The 5,774-nt window shown below is 39.5% G+C and overlaps 1 pseudogene; it reads left to right on the top strand.

Moving 5' to 3' along the window:
- Positions 1-2,368: 2,368 nt before the first annotated feature.
- LOC147449257 (uncharacterized) lies at positions 2,369-3,076 on the top strand (annotated as a pseudogene).
- The last annotated feature ends 2,698 nt before the right edge of the window (positions 3,077-5,774 follow it).

Raw genomic sequence — 5,774 nt, forward strand, 5'->3', positions numbered from 1 at the left:
TGGTTTTAAAAGATAGAAAACTAAACAATCACTGACCTACTCACATTGGGAACTAGGTTTGTGGTAGTATTCTTGAAAATGGGAATCAAACATAACACTATCTCACAAATTTAAAGCTTTAAACAAAAGACAAGAGAGACATTGAATGATTGCACAAGAAGATTTGAACAATATGTTGTGTGGTGTCCTAGGAGGGAGTTATTGGTAAGAAAGACTAGTATCAATCTTATTTTGGAAGTCTCAACAAGAGGCTTCCTAAGATCTCGCTCTTCTTGGAGAGGTAGAGAAATCCCATAAGCACGAAGTTGGTGAGTAACTTCGGCTTGCAAGGCAGAGTTGCTACCATAGCTTGTTGCAACCTAGTAACAAGATAGTTCACAAACACCTTCATGTGCAGAATCAAGATTGTCAATATTCATTCTACTCTCTTTATTATTATCAGCCAGGCTAACTTAACTTGTGTATATGCTACTTTGTGCTTTGGTATCCTTGAAAACCTTAGTTGCTACTCTTCTTTACCTTTGAAAATTAGCTCTCAAGCAACCACACCCGTGGTTTGGGGACTGTTGATTGCAAAGAGTAATGGATAGGGTCTAACATTGCTCGATTGATTATGGTTCCTGTTGAGCTTGCTAGTAGCTCAATAATGGTTAAGCCAAATGCAAGTCCCAAAAGAATCCATTATTAAGTCTATAGCTCCCAACAATGTGTAAATAATGAGGATGCAAGAGAGATACACAAGACAAGCACAAAGCACACAGAGATGGAAAGCTTCTTCTTCTTCTTCACAGAAAAGAGAGTACAAAATGACTAAGTGCTAAAGCTGAAAAGTAGCACATATGTACATGCTGTCACTAAGTGTGAACTCGCTAGAAGCGTACTAGGCTGGCACTATAAGTGTAGTCCAGCTGTAGAATCACTGGCAGAGATCCTCCGTTTCGGTCACCTAATGCGCCAGTGAGTAAATCCCGTAAGCGGCCAAGACCCGTAGTGGATGCCAGCTCAAGGTGTAGAGCTCGGCATCTCAACACAATGTACCTCAAGCTAAGTCTTTTTCAACCAAGCTAATAGATCCGTCTCCCACTTACCCTCTTGCAATGAATATGTCCAACCTTTCATGGAAAACTTAAGGACCTCTCTTCTTAAGCAAGAAAATAAAAACCAATAGCTCCAATACCAATGTAATGGGATATTGTTATAACATTGATTGTAGTAGAAATTGAAATAACAATAGTGATAATTTCCTTTAAGAGAATTCTTAATGATCATAACAAGAGTAAATGATTAAAGGTAGCAAGATGAATACTACACCTAATTAGCTTGGCATGAACAATACTTGTAAAAGAGAGAGAGAAAGGATTAGAGAAATTGACAACAGTTGAGGTCCGAATTTACGTGGAGCCGGTCCCCCCTCCAAAAGGATTTTGTACTATAGATTCCCCCATATAGAGAGACTTGGTACAGTACAAGCTTGTGTTCTTTGAGACCTCATTGGTGCAATGAACATGGTAGACTTCATACACCAAAATTATGCCCTTAACTATCTTGCAAAAGCAGTAACACTAGTCTTGTAATTGGACACTCAAGTGTTCTGAGACATTAAAGTGTCCTGAGACACTCAAGTGTCCTGAGACACTAAAGTGTCCTGAGACACTAAAGTTTCCTTTGAGCACGAATTTTGTCCTTTTTTTTAATGCACACTTTAAGCCAATTTTCCCGTAAAACATAATGTACATTTAGAGTATGAAAAGCTGAAAATATCATGAAATTTTGGTTTGAGTGAAATGGTGAGTGCTAGTGAGTTAAAATTTCAAGATCTATGTGCTCATGTTTTTCATCGGCGACCTTGCATGGCTATGGAACTCTCACCTTGGGGTTGAAGTGATGCTTGCCATTGGATCCTCATGGCAATTGAACGCACAAGATCTTTGGATCTTAGATGCATTGCAAGTGAAGGTAAAGCCTTATCACGTTGAAATTTGAATTTCTTGAGCAAAATAAAAAACCAAGCCAAAACCTGCAACGCAGCATAGAGGTAAAACATCGCTCGGTAATCCTCATGTGGGTGTCGTGCTTGCCCACAAATTTTGCTCCATGCCATGGTGACCTCATCCTTGCTAACATGGCTGCCTTCCAATGCATTTTGCCGCACTTTAGAGGGATGAGAGCTTCTCTACCTTGCCATGGGATTTGGTGTTGAATGGGAGAAAGGAGCTCACCTTGATTGGAAGACCAAGTAGTACAAGCAAAAAATTGTGTCATATAACTCATGCAAAGGATTGTCAAATGCATTTTTGATGGTGATGAAACCGCCTACATGTTGTCATGGGACTCTATACGCATGTACATTGTATCTAAGGAGAAAAACATGCTCGATATGCGTACTTCATTTGATGTCGATGATGATCTCTCCTTGGCCATCTTTTTGTCATGTCAAAAGAGGGAAAATCAGAGAGCCAATGTATTACCTTGTGTAGAGATGCCTATTGTCCTTGATGCAGTTGATACTGGTTGTGGTGATGCCCATTTGATGCATGTTATGGACGCTATGGATGATACGATTAATATGAATGCATTTTCTGCACATGTGGGAAGAAACAAATGAGGAAGCCCCTTAATTGTCTACATTTGCTTCTATTGCAACTATGCCTCTTATAGGTGCACCTCCTACATCATGTAAGAGAGGTCGAACTCCAAAGCCCTTCATCGTGGGTAGAGGGCATCCAAAGGCCCAACATGCTGATTTTCTTCTTGATGGTTGTGCTAATAATGTGAATGTGGACACTCATGATGCATCTAGAAAGGCTGAGAGGAATCATGTAAGAAATTCATGATGCTAATGGTGATTTAGAGAGTAGTCATGCTCATGGCAAGGGCTACAAGATTCTCAAAAAGCGTGGAAAAGTGAAAAAGATGCTTGTTACTAAAGGTTGGAAATCAAGTATCCATGAAGCAAGTGATTCTTGTGATGAGCATGGATCTGTGGGACAAGAAAATGAATGCAAGGATGAGCTTTTGGAGGCCAAAGGGCCGGTCTTGCGGGATAGTGATGATGAGTCCAATTGGTCTAATGTGACTATGCCTTCAAGGAAGAGTAGTGATAAGATGCATGTCAAGCCTGAAGATACATTTAGGGTGCTTCCCACATTTGTAGATATTGGAGGTCCAGAGTTGGGAAAAGTACCAAGAGAGCTCACAAAAATTCAGCTTTTTATAGCATTGTTCCCGTTAAACTTGATTGACATGATTGTGGGTGAGACAAATAGATATGCATTGGAAAGGAAAGAACAAGTCTTATGTAAGTATGACTCCACAAGAAGGTGAAATGACCTTGACAGGCACTATTTTCTGCAATTTCTTGGTGTTTCTCTTGGCATGGCTTTGCAGTATATGCCAGACAAGAATTATTATTGGAAAGGGGAAACTTGTGGTGTCATGCATTATCCAAACTATGCTGAGAAAATGGGGCAAACTGAGTACCAACAGATAAAGCGTTTCTTGCATGTAAGAGATAACTCTCAAAGGCCACTTCTTAGATTGTGAGAGCATAAGCTATGGAAAGTATTGCCATTAGAGGAAAGGTTAAATGCAATGTTTCAATTGCACTTCAATTGTGGGAAAAATGTGACTGTTGATGGGAGGAGTGTACTGTCTAAACGTAAGTTGAATCCATGTAGGGTATATAATCCCAAGAAGCCTTAGAAGTTTGGGATCCAGTTATGGAACTTATGCGATTTTGAGACTGGGTATAATTATTCCTTTTGTTTGTATAACAAATTGCCTTGTGTAGATCTTTCATATAATGTTGCATCTATGCTTGCAAAATATTTGAAATAAAAAGGTCATCATGTGTTCTTTGATATGTGTTTTACATCAGCCAATCTCTTGATGTAGTTGACTGAGCAAGGGCATGGTGCTATAGGTACTTACATGACTAACATGGAGAACTTTTTGGATTTGCAGTTGTTACATATTGAGCACCGCTAGCGTGGTTCTTCTTGATTTGCATGGTTTTCTTGAGCCTTATAAAGGATTTACAATAAGAGGTTCACACATGGACGATCGCCCAAGTTGGACTGACCCCAACATCTTCTTGCATGTAGTTGGATGGACGAAAAGACAAATTTTTTGCTTCCAATGACTATGGTATGCAAAGTGGTGAAGTATTGAGGTAGATAGGAAGTGGTCATAGAGTTGCACTTACTTGTCCAAACATAGCCATCCAGTATATAACAAGAACAAAGCAGGTTGTGATGTATTTGATAGTATGGTCTTGGGATCTGGGTACAGTTTAGAGGCTACTATACATGGTTGGAAGTGGTGGCACGCATTGTTTTAGGGCATGTCGGTTTCAATTTATGATTCGTTTGCAAGAACAACTTGTTGATAACCACTTTGCAGGGATTCTCACATGTAAGGCAATTTTGTAAACAAGTGGTCCGATGGAAGGACATAGGTTGATGAAGTTGAGTGCAAAGGCAAGAAAGATTTGCTTTGTATGTGCCAATAAACGGAAAAGGGCTATGTGTGAAGGAAAACAAGTGGTTAGGTCAAAGCCATCAAGGAAACTTTATGGTTGCACTAAATGTAAGAAATACCTTTGCATAGATCCTTACTGTGCCAAATACCATGTCATGGTGGGGTATGATCGCATGGGTGTAACTGCAAAGCAAGTTGTGCAATGCTATCCAGTGAAATATGAGCTGGTTCTTGAGACTATGTTGCTACCAATTTATGTCTTGATTGTATTTCACTTGTGTCTTTGACATTGAGTTCAGAGGTTGAATTTTTTTTCTTAGTCATAAGCTAAGATTCTCAACTTGTTCTCCATTGTGACATGTATACCATATGTATCAATGTCAACTTGAAGAGCCATATTCCTTTTTGGATTTGCTGTTTTGATAAGTGTCACCATAAAACAAAATTTTTCATACATGAAAATGATTTTTCTTGAAGTGATAGTTGACCATCTATCATTCCCTAACTTGCAAAGAGGTATTACAAATTTATAATTCATTCAAATGATTTTTTTTTGAAAGAAAATTATGTATGCTTAAAATACAGATCAATGTTTTATACCATGTGATACTTGAGAGGTTTTATGTAAAGGTCATTTAGATTTTTTGGTTTGTCTAATAATACTCTCATCTTGTATGTAGAACCCCTTAAAAAGGAGTTGGTCAAATGATCCATGACAAAGTTGCCAGAATTCTTTGCAAAACACCCAAAAAGGATACTGTAGTGTCCTTTTTGGTACCAAACTAGTGTTAACGTTGTGAGCGGGATGGAAACACACAGAACGCCTCTATAATGACCCGACACACACTCTTGGGAAGATACACACACACACACACACACACACACTATGGGGCACCACTTGGCTTACACAACACACCTGGCCGAGACAGGGAACACACCTATGGAGTGAGAGGAGAGAGACTATCCACTTGCCCACTCCACACACACACACACACACACACACACACACACACACACACCCAAAAAACTCAGTTCAAAAGAGGGGAACTTTTGATAATTAGATACAAATGAGCTTGGGCCAACACCAAGGGGAAAACAGATCACACAATATGGGTAAAATAAGCCAGATACAATCACAAACTAGAGCAGAAACTTCGCTCATAGGAGAAACTTACACAGAAAAACAGCAGGAAAAGAGTGAGGAATTTGGCAAAATGGACAGCGCCATCGTGTCTGGAACGGCCCAAAACCCCAGTCTACAATGTCAAAGTGCTCAAATCCGACCTCGGATGAGT

Source organism: Adiantum capillus-veneris, chromosome 10 (genome assembly GCF_014529385.1).
Source record: "Adiantum capillus-veneris isolate H3 chromosome 10, ASM1452938v2, whole genome shotgun sequence".
In the NCBI taxonomy this organism is placed as follows: domain Eukaryota; kingdom Viridiplantae; phylum Streptophyta; class Polypodiopsida; order Polypodiales; family Pteridaceae; genus Adiantum; species Adiantum capillus-veneris.